We start from the raw sequence: 27,101 nt of genomic DNA, 5'->3' as shown, positions 1-27,101 counted from the left end.
CATTGGGGTGTGTTAAGGGCTTTAACTGATAGCGGCCTCCTGATGAAGAGATTTTTGCTACCTACTAATGTCTCTACAGCAAGCCCCCAACCTGTGCACATTTAACTCCTTAGATCCCAGCTCAATTTTGATAATAACATCCTGTCTCTTCTCAGAGTTCCTGGGCACCTGTAGATGGTCAGCATGGAGGAGAGAATACTGGAAACTTGATGATACGCTGTTTGTCCACAAGTGAGGAGATGTTGAGGAGCTACAGAACCACAGTTACAGCTAGCAACAGTTGAATCCATCAGTGTTGGTCTCTCTCAGTTCTTCATCATTCAAACCTTAAGTTCAGTTCTCCACATTCCCACACAAGTTTGCCTTAAAAAAAAAAATCCTCATGAAAATTCCCCAGCATTTTAGTGTGATTTTTTCCTAATATGCAGATTTCTTTTGCAAAAAAAAAATGCTAAATATACACACATTTGCAAAGCAGTTTTCCCCAATACAATGCATGTTTGCATGCTATTTTCAGGAATATGTTATTTTTTAAATCCACACTCTGCCCTCTGTGTGAATTTTTGTACATGTTACATGGATAGGGAACTGCATTGCAAAATTCAGAGACGTTCAAACTTAGAAGAGTGGCTGTGTTTTGGTTTGTGTATCATTTCAGAAACTTCAAATTGGGTAAGTTCACATTTAAATGCAATGGAATCAAATTTCATCCCCATCCCTTGTCCTATTAACAGCAACACTCCTTAAACTTCTGCCAGCCAGCTCTTCAACTTGGAGTTGCTCCTCTCTCTCTCTCTCTCTCTCTCTCTCTCTCTCTCTCTCTCTCCAGTTTCAAAACATCTCCTTTCTTAGGGTCTTTGTTCCTGACCCACATCCAGACTAGACAAAATGGTGAGCAGAACCTGTAGCTGGAAAATAACTTGCTCACAAAAATCCTCCTCAGAACCCTTTTCTCTTGTGACAGATGTAGGGTTGCCAGAACTACAAGGCTGACCTGAAATCTCCAGGTTTGCATTTGTCCCCTCCAGGTGGCAGGGAGAGGGCTGGAATCTCCAGGTGGGCAATGGAGCTTTTTAAAAAATGTGTTTTGTTTTTTATTAAGAAGACCGTTCATGAAGCTTGCAAGCTTCAACCTGGCAGGAACCAGTTGCAAATAATTGCATAACACACTCTGCCATCCTTGACTCCCTTCTCCACATTAACTTCTGTCTCCAAGGCTCTGTGGTAGAAGGGAGCACAGATGAAGAATCACCAGGGCTCACCCCCTGTGACATCACCAGGAGCAGTCCTTAGGTCTCAGGTTTGGGCCATGAAATCTAAAGGTCTGGGATACTCCTGACCTGGCAACCCTAGTAAGATGTTCACTGGATATTCAAACATTCCAAATAAATCTATAGTGTCAGACTAATGTAAGTGAATACTGCTATCTGTCCCCCCACCCTGCCCCCCAAGAATGTTTATCACTAACCCACAGTGTTACCAGCTGCAGAGGAGGGGATTACTACAGCAGGGGCTGTGTTGTTGTTGTTGTTTAGTCATTTAGTCGTGTCCGACTCTTCGTGACCCCATGGACCAGAGCACGCCAGGCACTCCTGTCTTCCACTGCCTCCCGCAGTTTGGTCAAACTCATGCTGGTAGCTTCGAGAATACTGTCCAATCATCTCGTCCTCTGTCGTCCCCTTCTTCTTGTGCCCTCAATCTTCCCCAACATCAGGGTCTTTTCCAGGGAGTCTTCTCTTCTCATGAGGTGGCCAAAGTATTGGAGCCTCAGCTTCAGGATCTGTCCTTCAGGGCTGATTTCCTTCAGAAGGGATAGGTCTGATCTTCTCACAGTCCATGGGACTCTCAAGAGTCTCCTCCAGCACCATAATTCAAAAACAGCAATTCTTTGGCGACCAGCCTTCTTTATGGTCCAGCTCTTTCTTCCATACATCACTACTGGGAAAACCATAGCTTTAACTATACAGACCTTTGTCGGCAAGGTGATGTCTCTTAAGTAGTACAGCCCTCCATCTTTCCCAACATCAGGGTCTTTTCCAGGGAGTCTTCTCTTCTCATGAGGTGGCCAAAGTATTGGAGCCTCAGCTTCACGATCTGTCCTTCCAGTGAGCACTCAGGGCTGATTTCCTTCAGAATGGATAGGTTTGATCTTCTTGCAGTCCAGTCTCAAGAGTCTCCTCCAGCACCATAATTCAAAAGCATCAATTCTTCGGCGATCAGCCTTCTTTATAGTCCAGCTCTCACTTCCATACAGGAGCTGTAGTAGCCACCAATAGTAGCTACTTCCTGTTTCAGCATTATCACCCCACTGGTTCTTCATTTTTAGTGTTTAACTGGATCTGAGCCAACTCTTTGCTGCTTTCTTTCTAGGGGAAATGGCTTGAAATGGTTGTATGGGAACCCAATACTATGGGTTCCCATAGGACTTTTGGAAGTTTGAGAAAGTATGGTAGGCAGTGCCACAAAATGACTAGTGGGGGTGTGTGGCCACTGCCCTCGAGCAGGAAATTTAATTTGTAATCCTCCCCCCCCCTTGCCATGATGATTCAAAATGAAAGCCAGAAAAGGAATCTAAGAATAAATAAATGCCAGTAAATAAATTGGTAACCAGTTGGAGAACTGACAGTGAGCATCAGATTGGATATTATCTGATAGCTTCCCCCCACATCTCGAAGGCTTGGGGCTACCGTTTTGCTGCGTATCTACCTGCCTCGATAGTGCATCATAACTGAATGTACATGACCTGCTACGGATCACATGCAGGAACACAAGTGTGTTCAGGGGGGCGGGAAGCAAAACACGGTAGGGGAGGAAGCAGAGGGAAGGGTAAAAAAGACTGTCAGAGTCATTAATTATTATTATTATCATTATTTTTTAAAAAAGAAGGTCATCATAAACTCCTAAAGAAAAATGTATCCCTACACAAAATGGCATCTTTGCTGATGAATGGGAGCTCTTGGTTATTAATCGCGGCGGTTGCAGTTATGCATGGCTTTCATTTGCCAGGGTGTGCGGAGACGGACATGGTGCCAAATTCATGGCTCCCCTTTCTAATGCACTTGTGGCCCCTTGCATGCGCAGCATGGCACGAGAAACGCAGGCGCATGCTGGCAAGAGAGGTGCTGTTCATCAGAGGAGCTCCTGTTGTTTGCCAGAGGTCTTAAGGGGGATCTTCTATTTCGTTCGGTGGTAATGCCCTTTTTGTTGACAAAAGTAAATTGATGGCAGTCAAGAGGGGAAGCGTTTGGTGGAAAAAATTCTGTTGACCCTTCTCAGATTGAATTTGACCACAGAGCAGGATACCAGCAGTTGCAGAAATGATAGATTATTGTAATGACCGGCAGAATGGCCTTTTGGCATGTTTAAATGGCAATAAATTTCACCAGGAAGAGGGCAATTTAACTAGTTTCAGGCAGCAAGGACCCTCTTTGTTTGAGGTGTAAATAAATTGCGGTTCATTAAGAGCACACACGAATTGCGCTTGCGGCACAAAGCTTATGGCAGAAGGTGTTAATATTTAATTTAATTTCAGGAAACTCTTCCTTGCCTGGAACAGTTGTTGATGTGCATACTGCAGGCTTTCTGGACTTCTGCCTGATCATTTGAATAACAAAGCTTAGCATTTATGCAGCACTTTCGCACACTCAATGCACTTCTCACAGATGATCATGTTGCAGTCCTTATAGAAACCTTGCAAGAAATAATTATCCCCATATTACATGGTGGGGAGGGATCAAATGCTCCCCAGCAATTCACTAACAAAAGTTGGGCTATGCTTATAACACCCTGATCCTCATAGCAGAGATCACTGCATTACAATGAAACCACAAAATGTGACCAACACAACACCATTATAAAAATCACCAGTCGCTTTAAAAGACAGGGGTTGCAGGAGAAACTTTGCAGCAAGAAATCACTTCAAAAACAGAAGGCAGAGGAAACAAATCCACAGAGCCAATATGGTATAAAACCATAACGTAATTTTAAAGGCTTGGGAACAGAAAGATGTATTTGACTGGTGCAAGGAAATATTAAGGTAGGTGCTAGGTGGACTTCCCTGGGACAGGCATTCCACACTTCTGAGGTGCCACTACTGAAAAGGCCCATTTGGGTTGAATTTGGGTGACCCTTGAAATGGTGCCAACAATGTGCGCCCAACCTCCCAGCATCCCTGCCCAGCTGGGGCGAGAGCCAGCCCTGCTTATAGTGGCCATGCTGGTACTATACATTTACCTATAGATCTATGAAATCAACACATTTTATGGATCTGTGGGTCAGGGCATTACGTTCTGGGTAACATAAACAGACAGGCAGTCGCTGTAAATGGGAGCTGAGCTTGATTCACCTTTAAAAATGCCTCTGTTGACTACCACTGAAAAGCATCTGAGGATGTGGCAGGGAAGGCGTTGAATTCTTAGCCCAAAATCTTATACTCACTTGCCTGAGAATAATCCTCACTTAATTTACAGATACTTACTTTTGAATTGTTGTTGTTGTTTAGTCGTGTCCGACTCTTTGTGACCCCATGGACCAGAGCACGCTAGGCACTTCTGTCTTCCACTGCCTCCTGCAGTTTGGTCAAACTCATGCTGGTAGCTTCGAGAACACTATCCAACCATCTCGTCCTCTGTCGTCCCCTTCTCCTTGTGCCCTCCATCTTTCCCAACATCAGGGTCTTTTCCAGGGAGTCTTCTCTTCTCATGAGGTGGCCAAAGTATTGGAGCCTCAGCTTCAGGATCTGTCCTTCCAGTGAGCACACAATGGGATTGCACAATTATATAATATAGAAATTTCTCTCTCTCTCTTAAAAGCAACTGTCTTGTAATCCCTAATATAGTAAATTAAATCATGTACATATTTAGGGTTGAAAGCATTAATCAACACAACTAACTGATTAATTCATTAATCATGCAGGTTTTTCTCCCTTTCTCATAATCCTAGAATTTGGGGACGTCCAATGAAGCTGAATGGTGGACAAAATAAAGCAGATCTTCATAGTTAAAGTTGGGATGCTTCTGAATGCTAGTTGCTGGAAGCTACAGTAGCAAAGAAACTCATAGGCATGTGGTTGGCCACTCTGAGAACAGGGTAACCTGTGATGAGAGCATTCTAAATGTACAGCCAGTGTAGTGTAGTGGTTAAAAGCGACAGACTCGTAATTTGGGGAACTGGGTTCGTGTCTCCACTCCTCCACATGCAGCTGCTGGGTGACCTTGGGCCAGTCACACTTCTTTGAAGTCTCTCAGCCCCACTCACCTCACAGAGTGTTTGTTGTGGGGGAAGAAGGGAAAGGAGAATGTTAGCCACTTCTTCTTCTTCTTCTTCTGCAGTAATAATCAATATTTGTATGGTACTTTCAAGCGTTCAAAATGTTTCACACGTGTTATCTAGCCAGTTGTCCTCCTTACAACACCAAATTGTAAATCATTCATCTCACCCTCCATATTTCCATGTGTTGGGGTGAGGAGAGGACTGAGAGAAAGAGAGAGACAGGCAGACAGGCAGAGTTACTTGTCAGGTCCACTAACAGAGCAATCTTAACTATAGAAAGTAGACAATACTTACACAAGGCAAGTTACCCTTCTTCCAAACACCATTTGGGAAGGATTTGTGGGAATTTGACTTACACCACCCTGAGCACCATTCTTGCTGACTAAGTTCCACCAAGTTTGCTAGGTCATATGACTGGACTGAAAGGGGCTTATAATAGCTGTCATACCTATGTCATCCTTGTGGGGCCATGGGGGCCTGGGCACCCACAAATTTCAATGAGGGCGCTGGGGAGGTCCAAAGTTCTATACAGCGGTATTTGCATGATGCCTCTTCTATGATGGCACCTGTATGGCAGTGCATGAGCAATATAAAAATAACGAATGCTCTTTTTGTCCAGACATTTGCTTTTGTATGCAAATTTGTGTGGATTTAATTGATTAAAAAAACATAGCATAATTGACTAAGATCTCTGTAATTAAGTAGCATCCTAACTTTACATTTATTTTTTTGCCACCCACCACTCCTTGTCAGAAGATATGCCAAGTCATGACTTGCAGGTCTGCAGGGATCGTGGAAATATTGGCACTGTTCAGACACTTTGCAGATTTTTGGCAAAGTATAAAGGGGAGGGGAGATTATAAACTAAGCAAAGCAAAGCGTTTTTGCTTGATTATATTTATTAATGAAATGTCTGACCTGCTGTTTGATATACATTCTAGGACATAATCTTCTAACTCAAATTATGCTTTTAAAAAAGCTTTGAGCCTATCCACACCACACGTTAGAAGCACTCTTGTACCCCTTTAACAGTCATGAAAAATCCTGAGAACTATAGTTGGGAATTGTAGCTCTGTGAGGTCAGTGCCCTTAATAAGCTATAGTTCCCAGGATTCTTGGGGGGGGGGGGAGCCATGACTGTTAGAGAGGTGTAAGAGTGCTTTAAATGTATGATGTAGCTGTGACCTACAATAATACAATATGATTGATTGATTGATTGATTGATTGATTGATGGTATTTATATATCAACAGTGGTACAGTGGTACCTCTAGTTGTGGACACGATCAGTTCTGGGGTGCCGTTTGTACCCCGAAAAGTCTGCAACTAAAACTAAAAGTCTGCACATGTGCGAAGTGCACAGAACACTTCTGCGCACACACGGCGAAACCCAGAAGTATACACTTCCAGGTTTGCAGTGTTTGCAAGCCAAAAAGACACAACATGAACCTAACACAACATGAGGTATGATTGTACCTCAGTTTTGAAATGTAATCCGTTCTGGAAGACCGTTCTGAAACGTTAAAAAACCGAAAACTCAATACGGAAAACTCAATACGGAAGCCACATGGCATGTTCGACTTCCGAGGTGTGTTCGGGTTTACGGCATTCGAAAACTGAAATGTTCGTCAACGGAGACGTTCGAAAATCGATGTACCACTATACAAAAAACAGACTCCAAACGGCATGTTCAAATGTATGCAGAATTCGAATGTTTTGTAATGTTTTGTAAGGAGTGGGGCCGGATAAAGATCAGGATAGCAAGTTCCCCCCATAATTGACAGCTGCAATCTGATTCATAGGATTTCCTATGCCCTTCCATCTTTGCAAGCTGATATGGAGGAAACCGCCCATCTTCAAGCCAGTCCAGCTTTTAACACAGTGCCCCAGGGGATAACTGCATGGTCTCAGTGCAACTGATCCAAGCAAGACAAGAGCTTCAAAGTGATCACCATGAAGGCCTAGCGAAGGCTAGGGAAAATAAACCAGTGCGTGCATACACCCCTTCAGGTGTGCGGTCACTACAACTCTGGCCACAAATGCTGAGAGCCGAATGCAAATGAATGGTCTAGGAAGCACCCAACCCTGGCAGAATGAGGCCCAGAGAGTGGGGGGGGGGGAGCTGAGGTGACAGGAGAATAAAAGGGAGACAACTGAGACAGTCCCTCCTTCGAGGATGCTTCCTTCTCCATCTTCCTCTCTGTCGGCTTTCTTTCCTCAGATGGCACTTTGACAGAAGATTAATTCAAGTCAGCTGCTGAAAATAATTATTGCATTATGGGAGCAGTAATCATTATTTAGAACATGATTAAATATGTCTGCATCTATTGACTCTGCCTATGATTTATGTATTTGTTTAGTCAATAGTCTAATGTAAATGATGTAATTAATTATAGATGGTGGTGTCAGGTCATTGGTAAAAACAATTTGATGAGAACATAGACTCTGGTTCTTCTTTTTAAAAAAGGGGGAGGGAAAATACCCCACCACACGCTCCCTCCCTTTCATGACAGATGCAAAGAGGGGGAGGGAGCGGGAGGGGAGGGGAGGGCAGAGTTGAGGGAATTCCAAAGGGTGTTTTTTCATGTGTGAATGGCGCTCCCCAGCTCTCAATTTGCATGTTGTCTTTCTCTTGTTCGGCATTCGTTTTAGAAATTGAAATAACTTGTTAAGCAAAGGGGAAGGAAGCACATGATTGCGAAGAGGACACAGGGGACCAGTAAGGGTGAGCCGCTAAAGAGCCAGCTGCTCCCAAACACAAGGGAGCGTGCCACGATCATTTACCGCTTCATAAAATTAAATGTTTTCCAGATTAAATCACTAGGCAGCATGCAGGAGGCTTCCTATCTCTAATAACAATTTTTCAATCAATATCGGGAGGCCTGCTGGTATGAAAGCACAGAGATGAGGAGGCTTGAGGCGGTTTGGGGAGGGAGGGAAGGGGATGAGGGACGGACCAGGAACCGTGAGGAGAAAGAGTGACATTTTGAATGCTGCAGCTTTCAATCAAGCTCAAAGTTTATATATATATATATATATATATATATATATATATATATATATGCGCATGGTGTATTCTCCATCACTGTGAGTCTATTCCCCGTAGATTTTTCTCTTAACTGATAATTCGGTCAGTCACATTCCTCAGAGGGAGGTCACGGGTCACCCCAGCCCCTGTCAGGCCTCAGAGAAACCATTTCCATTTTAATGCCACAGCTATAATCTATCAAAGATGTGATGTACAAGATACAATGAATTTAAGTGGTCTTCATATATCACCGAGCTTTCATGCCTTCACCTGGGTAATAGTCTGAATTACTCTCCCTACCTCACAATCTGTCACCCCCAGTAAAATAACTGCCACACCAGTGTTAATGGCAGGTGTGCCCAAATTGCGGCCATGCGTGGTAGCCGGGGACATTATACATCATAAATGTTAGCATTTGGTGTTTAGACTGGAGGCGACGATGACAGGAAGTCCTTCCGCAGACAGTGGAATATTTCAGAGCCCTTCTGCTGGTGGTGGTGGTTTGTTTGCTTATATTTTGCCAGACACAAAACGGATGGGATAAAGAAGAGCAAAGATGTCTTCCAAAAGCTGTCACTCCCAGCAGTCTTCTCGTGCAACGCCAGATCTTGCCTCCACCCTGCACCACCCTATCCAGGTAAGCAGCAGTGACAGGAGGGCAGCTTTGTGGCACTGCCCTGGCTGCTCCTGACATGGGTACCAGGCCAACGTCCATGATGTCAAAGGACCTCTCCCTCTGAGATGTTTTGGCTCCACCAAGAACCATGAACTCTTTCCAATGCACTCTGACAAGATAGATATGCATATAAAGTTTCTACTGGCAAGACGACCCACTGAAAAGAGTCCAGAGACACAGTGGTACCTTGGTTTATGAATTTAATCCGTTCCGGAAGTCTGTTCTTCAACTGAAACAGTTCTTAAACCAAGGCGTGCTTCCCCTAATGAGGCCTCCCGCCACTGGTGCCCTTCCACCATTTGGATTCCATTCTTAGGCCAAGGTAAAGTTCTCAAACCGGGACACTATTTCCGGTTTTGCGGAGTTTGTAAACCAAATTGTTCTTAAACCAGACTGTTCTTAAACCGAGGTACCACTGTACTTAGGACTTGTGAACAGTCACATGGATGCTAGACATACCTTGGTCTATGTAGCTCAATATTGTCTACACTAATAGGCAACTCATCTCCAGACAGGGTGTCAGGCTGGATAGCTCAGTAGATTAGAGCATGGTGTTGATAATGCCAAGGTTTGCAGGTTCGATTCTCCGTAAGTGACAGCTGTATATTCCTGTATTGCAGGGGATTGGACTTAGATGATCCTCAGGTTCCCATCCAACTCTACAATTCTATGGTTCTATGGTTCCTGTCCTTATCGGAGATGCTGGAACCTTTCTCATGTCATGCATGTGTTCTGCTTTTGAGCTAAAGGTAGAGGTAAAGGGACCCCTGACCATTAGGTCCAGTCGTGACCAACTCTGGGGTTGCGGCGCTCATCTCGCTTTATTGGCCAGCATGTGGCCAGCATGACTAGGCCGCTTCTGGCGAACCAGAGCAGCGCACAGAAACGCCATTTACCTTCCCGCTGGAGTGGTTCCTATTTATCTACTTGCACTTTGATGTGCTTTCGAAGTGCTAGGTTGGCAGGAGCAGGGACCGAGCAACAGGAGCTCACCCCGTCGTGGGGATTCGAACCGCCGACCTTCTGATCGGCAAGTCCTAGCCTCTGTGGTTTAACCCACAGCGCCACCTGCGTCCCTTGCCTTTGAGCTACAGGCACCCTATTTAAGTAATGGTTGCTGCTTGACCGTCGGCTGCTGTGGTCATGCAAATGACAAGGGGTCACAGCTACCGGTTTCATGTAGAGATGCTGACGGAATTAGCACCTTCACACTATTTCAACTGGCCCACAAGCCTGTTAGTTGTCCGGGTCTCGCCAACCCAGGAGATAACATGGGTGCCACCACGTGTGTAAATCAGGCGTAAACTACAGATCGCATCCGGGAGACCCCATTCTCCACAAACAATTCACACAATGTTCAGTGGGTATAGACACAGTTATTTGTCATGACCATAGTGATAAGAATCTCACCCTTGGAATTAGCCACCTAATCAGAGGCCAAGAGGTCAAGACTGGGTAACAAAGACTACTTGTGGAGAAACAAACAGGGCTGTATTTTCTCAGGATAAACATACTCAAATACATTCACAAAGACAGCAGTATGTGCTGATAAAACATGGTCACCGCTGCTTTCCAGACAAAGGCTTTTCCCCACCCCGTGGGAAAAACCTTACCTTGCAATAATAATAATAATAATGAATCAGGTGACCATGCTACTTCCATGACCCCAATGTTTGCTCACTTTAGGAACCACAAAGCTTCCTCTCTGTCTCCCAGGACGTGCACAAAAGGATATTAGGTATGTTTCCTTACTATTTATCCCGTCGTTAGAAGAACCCATTTTCCTCTATTTGCCCACTTGGGTGATCAAAGCAAAGATTTGCTGTGGGATTCTCTGCTGTTTGCAGTGTCAAATTGCATCTTATCTGAGACGTTGCAAAATATGATCTTCTAATGTTAGGAGAACAGTGGGATTCTATGATTATTATTTTAGAAATCCAAGGCTAATGCCTTTTAGATGCTAAAAATAAATCATCGCCAGACACATGCCACTGAACTGGGGATTTTAAGGACTCTTCCAGACAATCTATTTCATCATCTTTCATCCTGATTTGCTTGCACGAAGCTTACACAGAGGTCAGACTACGGCCCGTGTTTATTGGGCAATTCTTCTGATTTGCTTGCAGGACAGTTATATGACAAGGAGAAATAATCATGAATTCATCCGAATTTGCTTGCCGGGTGTTTGTACATCTTTGTTCATTTTTATGAAACAAATATGCCCCACGAAGGACCTTACGCTCCTTGAGGTCTTGAGCCTTAAGGAGATTAGACTGGCCTCCACCAGGGCCCTGCGGGATTTGACATCTTTCCACAGGGCCTGCAAGATGGAGCTGTTCTGTCAGGCCTTTGGTCTGGGTTCAGTCTGACTCCTTCTCCCCTTTCATAAGAACTGCATGAAAATGGCCTCCCAATTTTTCTCATAGGCTCGTATAAGTTCAGCATTAAGGTCCCCAACCCTAATCTGCAGGTTGCCATCTGATTGGATTTTATTCTGATCCTGATCTGATTTTAGGGTGTAATTTAATTGATTTCCTGATTTTATGTTAATGTCTTATACATTTGATGTTAGCCACTCTGAGTCCGGTTTTGGCTGGGGAGGGCGGGGTATAAATTATTATTATTATTATTATTATTATTATTATTATTATTATTATTATTCAGTGCATGCCTCCTAGAAAGTAGTGACAGTCTGGACGGACCTTAATTCTATTGATTTCCTTTGGTTTCTGGGTCATGGCTGGTGTGCGGTGACATGACACCTTAGGCTCTTTTGAGAGGAAGGGTGGGATATAAATTTCAGTGATGATGATGATGTTCTCATCCATGAAAATACACCAAGAAGATTGAGGGAGGAGGGCACCACTGGGCTTTGCCACCCAGCAGGAATTGGGAGAACAATTCCCTTCTTTTTAAAGCAATCGTATATGCCTCCAAGAATGAGATAGAGGTGAATTGTTAACAACACCATCAATATTGAACTTCTGTTTAACCATGAATAGAGATCTGTCATAAATGAACAGATTTGTTAATCAGGTCTGTTAATTGCAAAATGGAATCACTTGTGCACAATAGAAGAGTTTTCTTTTCTATTTCCTGAATCAATTCCCCACCCCCATATTATGTACTTGCGAATGTTGCGTATTATTTATTTCCAATAAATTGGACTTCCATCTTACTTGACATATTACACTGATCTATTGCTTTACTCTCATTTTGTCCTGTTAACTAGAAACCTACTTTATCGTGAAATATGTTTCTCATATTTTCTCCTACATACTGAGTGAAACACATTGATAACCGTCGTAAATTTCAAAAGGCTTTCGCTCAAAGCATCATGCTCACAGGCAGCTGGAGAGGAACAGTGAGTCAATCCCCATTGCATTATCAGGAAATACACAGCCCCAGTTCATGCATTTGTTTGGAGGCGGTGAGCAATGAAAGAGGAGCAGCACGAGGCCAGCTTTCAGAATGAAGTTCACCCCTTGGAATGATTCTAAACTTGCACAGAGGACCAATCTGTTCAGTTTTGGGCATTCAGAAGGGAACTATGTTGTTTAAGATGCCAGTGCTAAAGAACACAACGTGCATGCAATTATTCCATCCCTGACCCTTCCTCAAGCAGGCATGGAAGAACTCATGCCTGGGAGCTGAATGTGGCCCTCAAGCCTCTCTATCTGGCCCTTAGGACTTTACCTCCAGGCCTCCAGCTGCAAGTCTCATGAGTATGGCCAATAATAATAATAATAATTTATTACAGTGGTACCTCGGGTTAAGTACTTAATTCGTTCCAGAGGTCTGTTCTTAACCTGAAACTGTTCTTAACCTGAAGCACCACTTTAGCTAATGGGGCCTCCTGCTGCTGCTGCACTGCCGGAGCACGATTTCTGTTCTCATCCTGAAGCAAAGTTCCTAACCCGAGGTACTACTTCTGGGTTAGCGGAGTCTGTAACCTGAAGCGTATGTAACCTGAAGCGTATGTAACCCGAGGTTACATACCCCACCCATCTGGCTGGGTTTCCCCAGCCATGTATTTATACCCCACCCATCTGGCTGGGTTTCCCCAGCCACTCTGGGCGGCTTCCAACACAATATTAAAATACAGTAATTCCATCAAACATTAAAAGCTCCCTTAAACAGAGCTGCCTTCAGATGTCATCTAAAAGTCTGGTAGTTCTCTTTGACATCTGGTGGGAGAGCGTTCCACAGGGCGGGTGCCACTACCGAGAAGGTCCTCTGCCTGGTTCCCTGTAACTTGGCTTCTCGCAGTGAGGGAACTGCCAGAAGGCCCTCGGCGCTGGACCTCAGTGTCCAGGTAGAACGATGGAGGTGGAGACCAAATTCATGGACACATGGACTTACCTAATTTTGTGGGTGCAGGCCATGACATGTGCCATATTTCTCAGATTTGGGGGCAACCCAGATTGCCCAAAGCCATAAAAAGGAAACACATCGCTGCTGTGGAGACAGACACTAAAGAAACTGAAGAAGTCTTTCTTGCAGAGTAATCCTCGTCGTTTTCAGAAAGGAACATAAATCTTCCCTACACCAAAGAAACAAGCAGCGGGTGGAGGGGTAGAATGTGGCCTGCATTGACTTGTCATGTTAGTTAATCGTGTCTGTATTGGCTGGGAAAGCAGAAGAAACATTCCTCTCTGCCACTTTTTACTCTTTGTACCAGCAGCTATACTGTACCATTATGTTAGTATCTTTATGAACAGTGTTTCCCCTACACACACACACACACACACACACACACACACACCCTGTAGATGTTGATTACTGTCACATAGGAACGTAAGAATGCAGAAATTTTCATACCAACCTGTCTTTGTCACCAACAGCACTGTTTCCGTTTTACTGCAATCCAGTTTCCACCAAATACTGCATTATGCACCTCGCTGTCCACTACTTACCGTTTTTGTTTGAGTCTAATGCACCATCGAATCTAATGAGCACCTCAATTTTCAGAACCAAAAAAAGTATTTGCTGGCGAATGTGTCATTGAATCTAATGTGTACCTTCATTTTTGCAACGTAATTTGGCCAAAAAAGATGAGCATTAGATTTGAGTAAATGCGGTACCATAAGTTGTGTAACTTATGTAACTGCTTATGTAACTGACATTCATTTCAATGTAAAAGAAACGTCAATGTTACAAAAAGAATTGTTTGCAGGCTTAAACAAAACAAAAACACAATGATGTGAATGAATACCAATTGTATTTGCTTAACTGATTTCCATTCTTGACCACAAAAGGAGCATATAAGCCGCAGCAATTTTCACTTCCGTTTTCATTTCAATTGGTGTTCTCTGACAATCCTGCTGTCAAGTATTCCCCCTGACCAAAGTGAGGGATGCTTCCTTTGGCTTATATCTGGACCACATCTTGTAGAGCATCCTTGGTAAAGGTTGGCTGCCATGCCAGCTAGAAGGACAGGTGGAGAAATCAGTCCATCCCTGTCAGCTTCACATGTGCTTAACCAAAATCTGTTCCACTTCCACATGACTTTGTATATTTTTAAAAGAAAGAAATAAAAATTTAATCTGCAAGTAGATTCGCTTTATTCATCACATATGAATTGCCATACACCAGAGATGGAGAACTTGTGGACTTCCAGATGTTGTGGAACTCCATCTCCAGCTAGCTCCAGCTAGCATGACCAATGGTCAGCAATTATGGGAATAGTAGTCCAACAAGATCTGGAGGGCACCAGGTTGGAAATGGCCAATAGGAATGGCTCGTGGGACTGCTGCTTTCCCCCACATATTTATAGGAGGCTTGCTGCATCCCAAGTCAAGAATTACAGGCTTAATTTGCAGTATTGATCCACACCAGCCCTTTGGGGACAGTGAATTTCCATTTTTAAACAAATAGTAAAATGTTCATTCTAATGCATACGGTTCACGGTGCATGAAACCAGAGGATATTAACCTGATGTTATTGACATGAGTTAGGATCCTCAGCTCTGTTGAGTGCCTGACTCTGCACATTCATTTCCCGTCTGTACACGAAGGTCAACAATAAAGGAGAGAAGAAAGAGCGACCTAGCACCAAAGGCGGGTGCAAAGAATGGCTGAGTCCATGGAAAAGGGATTGTGGAACTCAAGGCAGCTTGCAAGACACATTCTTAATGAAGAAACTCCACCCACTCATTCCAAATTATTATTATTATTATTATTATTATTATTATTATTATTTACTAAATTTATTACTCACAGCAGCTCAAGCTGCTTTCTTGCCTTGGCAGCTCAAAGCAACTTGCAATGTCTTAAGCAAAAAACAAAGAAGCACATGCATACATTACAAGCAGCATTTTTTAAACACACACACCATTTAAAGCACAATTCTATTTTTTTTAATTTAAAAAAAATTGATTAAAATGTCCCAGCCATGGAAAATTCAGGTGTTGAAACAAGTTTCCCTAAAAATAATTTTTAAAAATATAAATAAAACCAGCAGTTTAAAAAATACGCATTATAAAATAAAATTGCAATGCATGTCAACTTTACATATCTGGGCAGGCTTGCCTAAACACAAAGGTACAGTGAATATTTACCTCTCTAATGTCAATAAGCAGGGAGTTCTAGAGTATAGTTGCTGCCATGCTGAAAGATTGATTCCATGTACTCCATTGTCTCCCTCTTCAACACGCTGATTTTAGTCTTTAAAACCCTAAATGACATGGGACTTTGGTATCTAAAGGAATGCCTCTACTTCTATGAACCTAACTGCACTACTACTGTCTTCAGAGGAAGACTTAGATTGCCTTGCAAGGTCTTGATCTTTTCTGAGTGCTACCTTGGAATTTGGAACATTCCCGGAGGATCAACCTTTTTATAAGAATGAACACTGCTTCTACACTCCTATAGAGAGGGGGTACCACTCTACTAGGAGGCTAGTGGCGCTGTGGGTTAAACCACAGAGCCTAGGGCTTGCCAATCAGAAGGTCAGTGGTTCGAATCTCTGCGACAGGGTGAGCTCCCGTTGCTCAGTCCCTGCTCCTGCCAACCTAGCAGTTCGAAAGCACGTCAAAGTGCAAGTAGATAAATAGGTACCGCTCTGGCGAGAAGGTAAACGGCGTTTCCATGCGCTGCTCTGGTTCACCAGAAGCGGTTTAGTCATGCTGGCCACATGACCCAGAAGCTGTACGCCAGCTCCCTCAGCCAATAAAGCGAGATGAGCACCGCAACCCCAGAGTCGTCAGCGACTGGTCAGGGGTCCCTTTACCTTTACCACTCTGTTGGAATTTGGTGGTCTCAAGCTCAAAATCCTTGCAAACTCCCAGCAGCTTAATATAGACGTTAAACTACACGGGGAACAAGATGAAACCCTCCAATGCCTCATCGAAAGTCAATTCATAGGATCTACAGCAGCATTTAAGGGACGCAGAAGGCGCTGTGGGTTAAACTACAGAGCCTAGGACTTGTCGATCAGAAGGTCGGCAGTTCAAATCCCTGTGACGGGGTGAGCTCCTGTTGCTCGGTCCCTGCTCCTGCCAACCTGGCAGTTCGAAAGCACGTCAAAGTGCAAGTAGATAAATAGGTACCGCTCCGGCGGGAAGGTAAACGGTGTTTCCGTGCGCTGCTCTGGTTTGCCAGAAGCAGCTTAGTCATGCTGGCCACATGACCCGGAAGCTGTATGCCGGCTCCCTCAGCCAATAAAGCAAGATGAGCGCCACAACCCCAGAGTCGGCCACGACTGGACCTAATGGTCAGGGGTCCCTTTACCTTTACCACTCTACTGGAATTTGGTGGTCTCAAGCTCAAAATCCTTGCAAACTCCCATTAGCTTAATATAGACATTAAACTACACGGGGAACAAGATGGAACCCTCCAATGCCTCATCTAAAGTTAATTCATAGACTTAGGATTGAGCTTTTAATAATCTGAAGGGTCAACAAGAGGGTGAATCCTAGAAGAAATCTGGAGGCAGAGGCAGAGGCTTAAGAGTCTTCAGTCCACCCTTAACCTCTGTCAGAGCAAGTTGCCTTCTCCTTGGGATCCAGAAATGACCAAGACATGACATGATCAAGGGTCAGGGATGATGGGAGTTGGAGGAAAGCAATATTTGGAGAGTCACCGACTTTGTGCCCGTAGTATATGTTATTAATAGATGCCAAGAAGGACACATTCTCATTGCCAATAGGCCTGTGGAGGTTGTCCACAAGTACTCCTCTAATACCAGCTGGTGGGGCAAACAAAAGTTCAGGTTGGTTGCCCTCATGCCCTTTTGACTGTCAGAAACAGCCAGTGGAGGTTGGCCCATTAGGTCAACATGGCACTGCCCCACCAACCTCACCCTGCCTATCTTCTTACTTACAATCAGTATAGAAGGTAGCCCTCACTGTCACCTTCCTTCTCCTTAGTCCAAGGATTGCCCTTGCAGAATTCATCAGTAAGAAGGATGGGGACAAAACTGAAATCCGTTGGCTCTTCCCATCATTGGCTCTGGCTTCACCTATTCTTGCTCTTGCCTTCTGCCCAAAGGACCTGGAGACCAGGTGCTATTTTGAATGGGTCCTTGGCCTGGACCAGCAAATCTCTTAATACAGCATTTCTCTCTCTTTTTTTTTTTTTAATGATGTTTATTAAGAGTTTAAGAATTACAAAAAAAAGAGAAAACGAAAACAACAAAAAATTTAACAAAGCATACATTACAATACATAAAGAGAAAAGCATAAAAAAATACAACAGTACAGCAAAAAAAAAACACACAATAACATTAAAACACACATCCAATGTTCCATATCTTTATCTTTCATTTACTTGTTTCATCGACCTCCTCACACCTCCCTTTTTGTATTCTAATTTAATTAATTGTTTCAGCAAATTCTTTCCATCTTTCTCAATTTTTGTTATATAATTTATCTTAACGATCTAACCTTTTAATTAACTCAACAAATCCTTTCCATCTTTCACTATATTCTGTCATTCAATTTACCTTAATTTATTTAACCTTATCTTGCCTTAAAAAAAAACCTTAAAACTTAAAACTTAATGTACATAACTCCTTATATCATTTCTACTAAAGCCAAATAATTTCATTCCAACATTTTTCCTAATACTCATTAATTTTACACTAATTCTCAAAATAATTTTTTTAAAAACTTTCTTCCAATCTCCATCCAACGTCTCTTCTTCCTGGTCTCGGGTTTTGTCAGTCCTTCTGGTCCATTCCATCTAGTCCATCAACCTGGTGATCTTATGTCCGAGGCTCTTAAGTCTTTTCCATGTCCCTTCTGCAGATCTTCTTCTTGTTTATACCTGCACTTTACTTTGTCTTTTGTTGATCTTTTTCTTAATTTCTTTCCTTTCTCATTGGGGGGTAGGTCTCGGGAGGACTCCAATCCAAAAATATCTCCATCTCTCCTCAGCAGATCAGCCCATTCCCCACAGTCCCATTCCCCACAGTCAACACTGTAATCCAGAAAGTATTTAAAAGCATGTTTCAAAGTCCTTCCAAAATTAAGAGCCCTCACAACTCCAGACCCCCCCCCCCCTGGTCCACTCCAGATTCAAACTTCAAGAACAACCACTTATGCTCCTGCAAGGCCTCGGATCTCTCCATTTGTGTTACTTGAGGTTCAACAGCAACCTCCTCCATTATCTTCTGCACTTGTGCTTGCCCTGTCAAAACAAGTTCCTGGGCTGGTTCCTGAATGGTTTCTATATGGGTATTCGCCGTTTGTCCAAAGTTTTTAACTGCAACAGTCATCAAATCCATCTTCTCATGCATCTGCTCCAGCAAAGCACTTGTCTTGCAAAAAGCAAGCACCAAGACTTCTTGTAAACACATTTTTATTCAAGGTCAGAGTCTGGTCTCACGATCCTAATCTTACAGCTGTGAAATCCCCAGATCGACTCCGGCAACAAAATAACAAGCTCCCTCTGGAGGAGACAATTTCTATTTGTATCCATCTTTTACAAGCAGGACCAACAAAAGAAAATTACTTTCATTTTTCAAATACTTTGCTTCTTTTGAATGCAAGAAGCAACATTGGAGTCAATTTGTTTCTCTTTTTTTTTACTATCTGACAAAAGACGTTCCATTCACAGTCGATGAACTTCCCCATAAATTTCTGTCTCTGCCACCCCGTTCCCAGGTTTGAGACGGTGGAAATTTATCTTTCTTTACTCTCTCTCCTGCAGGCTTAAACAGTCAAAAGTCCGCCCCCCTTTTCTCCTGCTTCCAAGAGGGGTTTTGATGGTAATAACTGAAGGAAATTTAGACCTTTATATACGACTTTCCAGACTTTAGCTTACAAAGTTTTTGCTTCAATCTATTTACAAAAAACGGGAGGCGGACTTCCTGTTTAGAACCTTCCCGCTTCAGTGCCAAATTAAAATGTTTCTTAATCCAATTTTCCGTTCTACTCACGGGTACTTGTTTAGAGTCCAATTGTCCACAGGAAAAAGTCAGCGCTCTCCGGCAACGGCTGTGCGGCTTCACTCCGTAAAAGTAGCGATTGATTCAAAACACCGCGCCGCTCACCCCACGTCGCTTTTGGATCCCCGAAAAAGGGTTTCCCTGCGAGTAGGGGAGGCGCTCCTGGTGTCAGCTGGATCCCACGTTCCCAGGCTTCCTCCGCCTGGGATTTTCAGAGGGTCTCCGCCTTCGCCGCGGCGGCAAGACCCGATTTTCACGGAGCGGGTTCCTCTCGGTCAGAGGAACTCCGCCATTGTCGATGGCGCTAACCCGGAAGTCCTCTTACTACAGCATTTCTCAACCTGTGGGTCCCCAGATGTTGTTGGACTACAACTCCCATCATCCCTGAGCTCTGGCCTTGCTAGCTAGGGGTGATGGGAGTTGTAGTTCAGCAACATCTGGGGACCCACAGGTTGAGAAAGGCTGTCTTAATATGTTCTTATAGCAGTACTCATGAAAGACAGCAAATGTACCCATTAAAAAAAGCATCCATGCCTCATTTCTAATGAAACAAGCTAATTTTTTCCCCATTATCAGTCTAATATTTCAGTCTAATGCAAATATACAGCAATAGGCTATCCCCCTTCCTTCCCCAGAATATCACCCCTGGTTCAAAGGAGACTTTGTCTATTAAATACCAGCAATGTTCATCTTTTACTAGGAACATTTAATGAAATACTTAGGTAATTAATTACCAACTCCATGGAGAGAAACCATTATTGCTTTTATTTCAAATAGGCAAAAAGCTGGGTAACCTGTGGATGAGAACAGCATAATGCCCTACTGAAACTAGGTCCTCAAGAAGCAGGGCAGGGCAGAGGTGCTATGTAAGCTTTGGTGGTGACATGAATAACATGGCACAAAAATAGCAACATCATCTATCTCAGCATTGTCTGGAAGAAGGTATCCAAGGTTTTACGTTCGGAATCTCTCCCAGCCCTACTTGGAGATGACTGGAATTGAACCTGGAACCTTTTGCATGCATAGGAGATGGTCTGCCTCTGAGCTATGGCTTTTCCACCACAGCCAGACCATTGCTGACCAGATGTGGCTGCAGCCAGCAAACTTGCAATAGCCGGTGGAAGGCACTTGGTGCCACAGGAAGCATCTTAGCAAACTTGCTCTCTCCTCGGAAAGGCAAACCTTTTCATAATAGTGTTACACATCTGTGGTAACAGAGTTCGGGGGTACAAGGGCACCCAAAACTTCTAGAGTCAGGGAGGGTTAGGGATTAATACATTTAGATAATATCTGGAGTATTGAAGGGAAGGTGCCAGGTGTTAAAATTTAAAATGCAAACTGCTTCTGCTGCTTCTTTGGTGATCACTCATAGCTGAGTAAGATTGTCTTCCATCTGCACAGTTTTAACAGTGAGTCCATAAGTGACTATGGAGGTCAATTTTGGATCCACACGTCCTTCTACAGTGGGGACATAGGTTTCTGGGCAGGAGTTGAACATGGTGAGGGTTTGCCAAGCATGCCCTCCTCTTAGTGCGTTTCTCCCTTTCGTCCTGAGTTTGAGCATCTTCAAAACCCATGACGCCTTTGGTAAAGGCTGTTCTGGAATTGGAGTGCTCGCAAGCCAGTGTTTCCCAGTTGTCAGTGTTTATACTACATTTTTTAAAATTTGCCTTGAGAGAGTCTTTGAAACTCTATAATATCTAGAGTAGTTGCTTTGGAAGACGATCATCAGGCATCTGCACATGACCAGTCCAATGTTGAAGAATCATTGCTTTGACACTGGTGATCTTTGCTTCTTCCAGCGAAACCATTGCTCAAGGCATCATGCGGGGAACTGTTAGGTAGGGAGTGTGTTGTTGTGCTCAGGCCCTGCTTCTGGGCTTCCCATAAGCATCTGGATTGGCATTGTGAGAACAGGATGATGTGCAGTCCAAGACAACCTGGTTTCTGGAAGAGACTGAAAAATGGATATCACTCTACATTTAACTATAGTTCATAATAGTGACCAGCACTCCTGAACTGAGAAAGCCAAACCATGCATGCAATGAAATGCAGCGATGTGGATAGTTCCCCCTTCATGCACTTCAACCTGTCAGGAGCTCAGCCTACACTCGAGTAGGACCCTGGTAGAGACACATGCCCGACTGGCATGTTCTCTTCCTCCTGGTCGTTTGTTCGGGAGCTTCAAAAGCTTTCTAGAGCCTGAACATCACAGCGACCGATGCCAACAGACACCGGCACACTTAGGGATCCGCAGAGTCTTCGCAGCTTGCGTAACAGACCTCAGCATTTTGGCTAATCTACTTTATTTACATATAACCACACATGGAGCACTTCCACATGGCTGCCTCTCTCTCTAGCATCAGACAGCAAAGAGAAAAAGAACAAAGGGAAGTAGTCCCACTTCACGGAACACAGTAACACAAACATCCTGTCTCCGTCACTTCCCACTCTGTGGAGTCAAAACATACACTGTCAAGTGATAGGCAACAATCCCATGACTGCAATCATGGAGCAGGAATTCTAACACAACCAGCCTAGAATGTAGGAGGAGCAGGGGCAGGTGGTAAAAGTAGTCTGAAAATGGAACAAGCCACAGATCCACAACCAACTGGAGAAGCGTAGGAGACATTTCCCCTTGCACAGCCTTATTAATCCCCAGATAGAGGGAGAATTTCCAATGGCAGTGAGGGATGTATATGGGGAAAGGCCATAGCTCAGGATAGAGATAGAGCACTGATTTAGTCCTGGGCATCTCCAAACAGGGCTAGGAATGCCTCCTGTTTGTTTGGTCTCTACCTAGATGTAATATAGGAAGCAACCATAGCTAAGTAATCCGCATAGTGTGCAAGAGGTTTGTTCTCTGGCATTTCCAGGTGTGGCTGGCGAAAACATCTGTCTGATGCCCTAGAGATCTACCATCAAGTAGGCCATATTAAACTAGAATGATCTGGGAGAAGGATACTTCCTAGTTCCTGCATTTCCTAGTTCCTGTGTTTAATCGTAATAACAGAACCAGCATGTCTACTCCGAATGCCAGTGATCTAGAAAACCCGTTTCCCCTCTTCTTCTTCTGACAGTAATGGAACAGTGTTACTTTAAATGTTGTTGTTTTTCCCTGCGTTTTGTGTTAATGCCTGAGAAAATGGGATAGTCACAGACTCATGGATTTAAACAAACTTTATTTGGGCGCTTGACTGACTGGCAATTGTGGGCAATCATTTTAGCTGTCAGCAGGCCTGCGGCAATGTGTGAGTGCTCTTCCATGAAATGTTTATATTTCATAAACAAAATGATGTGCTTAACAGTCGGAGCGATGGGAGGGTTCCAGCTAATGCATTTTCCAATGTGTGAGGTAGATTATTAATGCGCTCCAGTAGCTGTTAATTTCAGTTTGCCGGAATGATTTATGGGGAGGTAAAAGAGAGAGACATAATCTAATTGAGATCAGAATCACTGGTCTAGGAGACGAGCACCAGCAAGGACCCCGTGCCGCAACAGAATGATTAATATCTAATAAGCAAATAACCCGTTAAATTGTTATAAACATTACTTTTGACAACTCTTTTGTCAGCAAATGAAGGAACAAACAAAACAATATATGCTCCTCCCTGAAAGGATCCTGTAGACTTTTTCTTTTTTTAATATCCCAATAAAATATGCACGGATAAGTATTTTCACAGAAGGTTATCCTATTGGCAAGGAATCATCTGCCCTGATCAAATTTAAGTTAGCAGTGGAGGCATCTTTATTGTATTGTTGAACAACAATTGAACTACCAGAGCAAAATCAATCTTGAGATGCAAAGGGAGGGAGAGAGACTGTCTATGTTTTCAGGAGACTACATGGCTGAGTTCTCTCTGGTCATTATGGCTCTAGTTAGTATGTCAGTCCCTTATCTCTATTTTGTCTTTTTGTCTTAGAGATGAAGGAGAGAGTACTTACTCCTTGATGTTTGCATCTCCTTGAAGGGCGCTAATAGGAATTATTATCTTGGGGCAGCATTCAACATGACTAGGGATGGAATTTTCTAAATATCTCAATGCTGAGATAGTCCACATGGATATTTTTTTTAATCATTTCCACCTCGCTCCTGAATCTTGAATCCTGGTTCTGCTAAAAATGTGAAAAAACACAAAATATGCATATTATATACATATAAACTCTAGGTTTCCTAAAACATCCAGCACGTAAAAATGTATGTACAATTCATATAAGAATATAAAACTACTTATGTAATACTGTTCTTATATCATGTTTGGCTGTTTATATTTAAAAAGGTCTCCAAACTACTTAACAAGATAAAATGCAAACAGGTAAAATTAATTAAAAGCCAGGAAAGAAAGCAAAAGCAAAACAATGTACAACTCAAAATTCTTTAAATGATCATCCTACAGTATAATAAGAAGGACCGGTCCAACCCCACCCCATTAAAAGATGAGCAACACAATTTGATTGTTAACAATATTAACCATCAAAATATTGGGTAAATAAAAATGTCTTAGCCTGGTGCCCCAAACTGACAACGATGGTGTCGTGTGCCTTTCTCTACAGCATATTCTAAAAGTTTGCATCTACTTTGTTAATAGTTCCACTTTATTCTGCATTGGTCAGACTGAATCTGGAGAACTGTGCAAGTACTGTTACTGCGGCCCGTGTTTTGTTAGCCCAAAGATGGAAAACGAGCAAGGTCCCAATAAAAGAAGAATGGCAACTTAAGTTGACAGAATATGCACAACTCGCAAACTTGACATATAGGATAAGAGAACAAGAAGAACATACGTTTAAAGAAGATTGGAAAACGTTTACTGAATATATGGGACGTAATTGTGTACAGCTGAAAATGCTGGCAACATTAAGATAAATTCAACAGTGTAAACAAGTTTTGATGGATGCAATAATGGAATACTGAATGGCATAGTTTTTGTAAAATATGCAGGGATTTATGATATGTAAAATGAACCATGGAAAGAGAAGAAGGGAAGTCACTGATATCTTAAGGATGTAAAATGAGTACAGTGGTACCTTGGGTTAAGTACTTAATTCATTCCGGAGGTCCGTTCTTAACCTGAAAATGTTCTTAACCTGAAGCACCACTTTAGCTAATGGGGCCTCCGGCTGCCTCCCCACAATTTCTGTTCTCATCCTGAAGCAAAGTTCTTAACCCGAGGTACTATTTCTGGGTTAGCGGAGTCTGTAACCTGAAGCGTATTTAACCCGAGGTACCACTGTATTTTAAATTGTAAAACAGAAAACTTAATACAATTATATACACACAAAAAAGACTGAATCTGGAGTACTGTGTCCCATTCTATACACATTTTGGGAAGGACACTGGAAAACTAGAGTCTGCCTAGGGCAGGGGTTGTCAGCCTGGTCCTGACCCATTTCAGGATTCTAGGTGGGCGGTAGGGGGTTCTACGGCACAAGCTGAATCCTCCTTCCATCGAGCACTGGTGGGCGGTAAGGAAATCTTACCATCAAGAAAGATGCGTTAGTGGGCGGTAGGTATAAAAAGGTTGAGTACCCCTGGTCTAGAGGAAGGCAGTCAGGGTGGAAGCCAAGGCTGGGGACATACATTTAGTCTGCGTGCAGTGGGCTAATTGAGCAAGAAAGGTTTGGCTGAGACAGTTTTAGATGAGTGGATGGGCAGAGCTGAGCTGGAACCGGAGCAGAGCTTGGCACGGGCATTCAGCTCTAGAAATCACAAAAACTTCCTAAACGGCAATGAGTCTCTACAACAGGGATGGGGATCCTTTGGCCTTCCAGATGTGGTTGAATTGCAGCTCCCATCATCCCTGACCATTTGAGATGAGGGCTGGAGGCTGATGGAAGCTGGAGTCTAACAACACTGGAAGAGCCACAGATTCCCCATCCCTGCTTTCCAGAGATGTGTTGGAGCATTCATAGCTGAGTCAAAAGAAAAGAAGGGTATGTGTTAGCTTTACTCTATTGCTTTTATCACAAGACCCTTTAAGAGACTGCCCCAAACCTGTTAAACCCCATAAAGAGATCTCCCCTTTCCTTCGACAGCCTTGGGAGAATAAGCCAAAGTAGGAGCAACGTCAATGCACACAACTACAGCAGCGTTGAAAAGGTACCAAATTTCAGTTCTGAAATAGGAGCTTTGAGTTCTGGCCTAGCACTGGAACAGCTGCTGAAAATCTATTTTCCTATTGTTTAATTTAGTCCCTAACCCAGCGCATGACTCATTCTAATATTAACTATGAGAAACTTGGTGGGTTGTTGCTGTTGTTTTTTTATCAAAATAAAAAGATCTTGTGGAATTTGTGTTTATTGTTGCTTTTGGCTAAGTAGAACCTAATTGTACCCTTGCAGATGTCAAGACGTGGAAAAGTCCTTTTAAAATCATTTAATACGTTCTCTCCTGCTGGTGATGTGGAATTCTTCCAAACAAAGTAAGGAGGGGCATTTTGTCCTGTCCTGTTTCAGAGCTTCAGACCCCAAACCCCTTAGGCTGAATAAGTCCCATTGGCCTCAAAGAATTCAGCTAAAACAAGCATTCACTTCTGAAGCTCGCTTACGTCACATGTTCACAATACTCCCAGCAATCCCAAACCACTTCTCATGCTGAAGTGAAGCAAGCCAATTGGATACCTGGGGCTACCCGCCCATGGGGGTGGGGCCAGCTGCCCATGGGGGCGGGGCCAGCTGGGGCAGGACGCTCCGCAGGGCCTCTAAGGAGTTTACCTGCCTCCTCCCACTCAGCCGCCCCACAGCTGAGGGGGAGGCGGTGGGCGGACCATTTGGGGCAGCGCGGAACCTGTGGGTGCCCAAACCACCGTGTCACTCCCAGGAGAGACGCATGGCTCAGGCCCCAGGAGAGATTGCAGGCCCCACGGTGAGTGCCGCCCAGCATTTTGCCACCTCCCTCAGTGGTGACACCTGGGTAAGCTCTCACCCTCCGCACCCCCCTTCCTCTGCCCCTGTTCTCATGCAGCAATTCCTCATGACAGTTTGGGTGGGAGAATGCAGAATCCAATCTTGGACAGATTCCAGAGATTCTCAGGTTTTATTTCTGGGGAAAAGTTGGTTGCTAGCCCTTAGGGTTGAGAAGATGTGCTTAAAAGTAAGTGTGCAATTGTGGGTGAGTTCTCACAAACTAAGAAATTAAATACCCAGTGCTTGGTGGGTGGACCTTCATTGTCGTGTATTGCCCCTCCCCATGACTAAGAGAAGCAGAATCAATTGTGCAGATCTATCTTGCAAATTTACTTCATTTGAATAATTTATACAGTCATACTTCGGGTTAAAGATGCTTCAGGTTAAATCTTTTCAGGTTGCGTCCCGCGGTGACCCAGAAGTAATGGAACGGGTTACTTCCGGGTTTCGCCGCTCGTGCTTGCGCAGATGCTCAAAATGACGTCACGCGCATGCAAAGAAGAAGAAGAAGAAGAAGAAGAAGAAGAAGAAGAAGAAGAAGAGGAGGAGGAGGAGTTTGGATTTGATATCCCGCCTTTCACTCCCTTTAAGGAGTCTCAAAGCGGCTAACATTCTCCTTTCCCTTCCTCCCCCACAACAAACACTCTGTGAGGTGAGTGGGGCTGAGAGACTTCAGAGAAGTGTGACTGGCCCAAGGTCACCCAGCAGCTGCATGTGGAGGAGCAGAAACGCGAACCCGGTTCCCCAGATTACGAGACTACCACTCTTAACCACTACACCACACTGGCTCCTGCGCAGACGCGGGTTGCATTCCTCTCAGGTTGCGAACGGGGCTC

The 27,101-nt window shown here is 43.7% G+C and overlaps 1 long non-coding RNA gene across 1 annotated transcript; it reads left to right on the top strand.

Annotated features, from left to right (window-relative positions):
* Positions 1-8,239: 8,239 nt before the first annotated feature.
* LOC308485473 lies at positions 8,240-24,593 on the top strand. The gene is made up of 3 exons (XR_013990546.1): positions 8,240-8,934; positions 10,660-10,711; positions 23,952-24,593. It is a non-coding gene; the product is annotated as an uncharacterized lncRNA (long non-coding RNA).
* The last annotated feature ends 2,508 nt before the right edge of the window (positions 24,594-27,101 follow it).

This window comes from Podarcis pityusensis (genome assembly GCF_964106645.2).
Source record: "Podarcis pityusensis genome assembly, chromosome: 9".
In the NCBI taxonomy this organism is placed as follows: domain Eukaryota; kingdom Metazoa; phylum Chordata; class Lepidosauria; order Squamata; family Lacertidae; genus Podarcis; species Podarcis pityusensis.
Note: the sequence above shows the minus strand (reverse complement) of the source record. Positions and strands in the feature narration are given on the sequence as shown.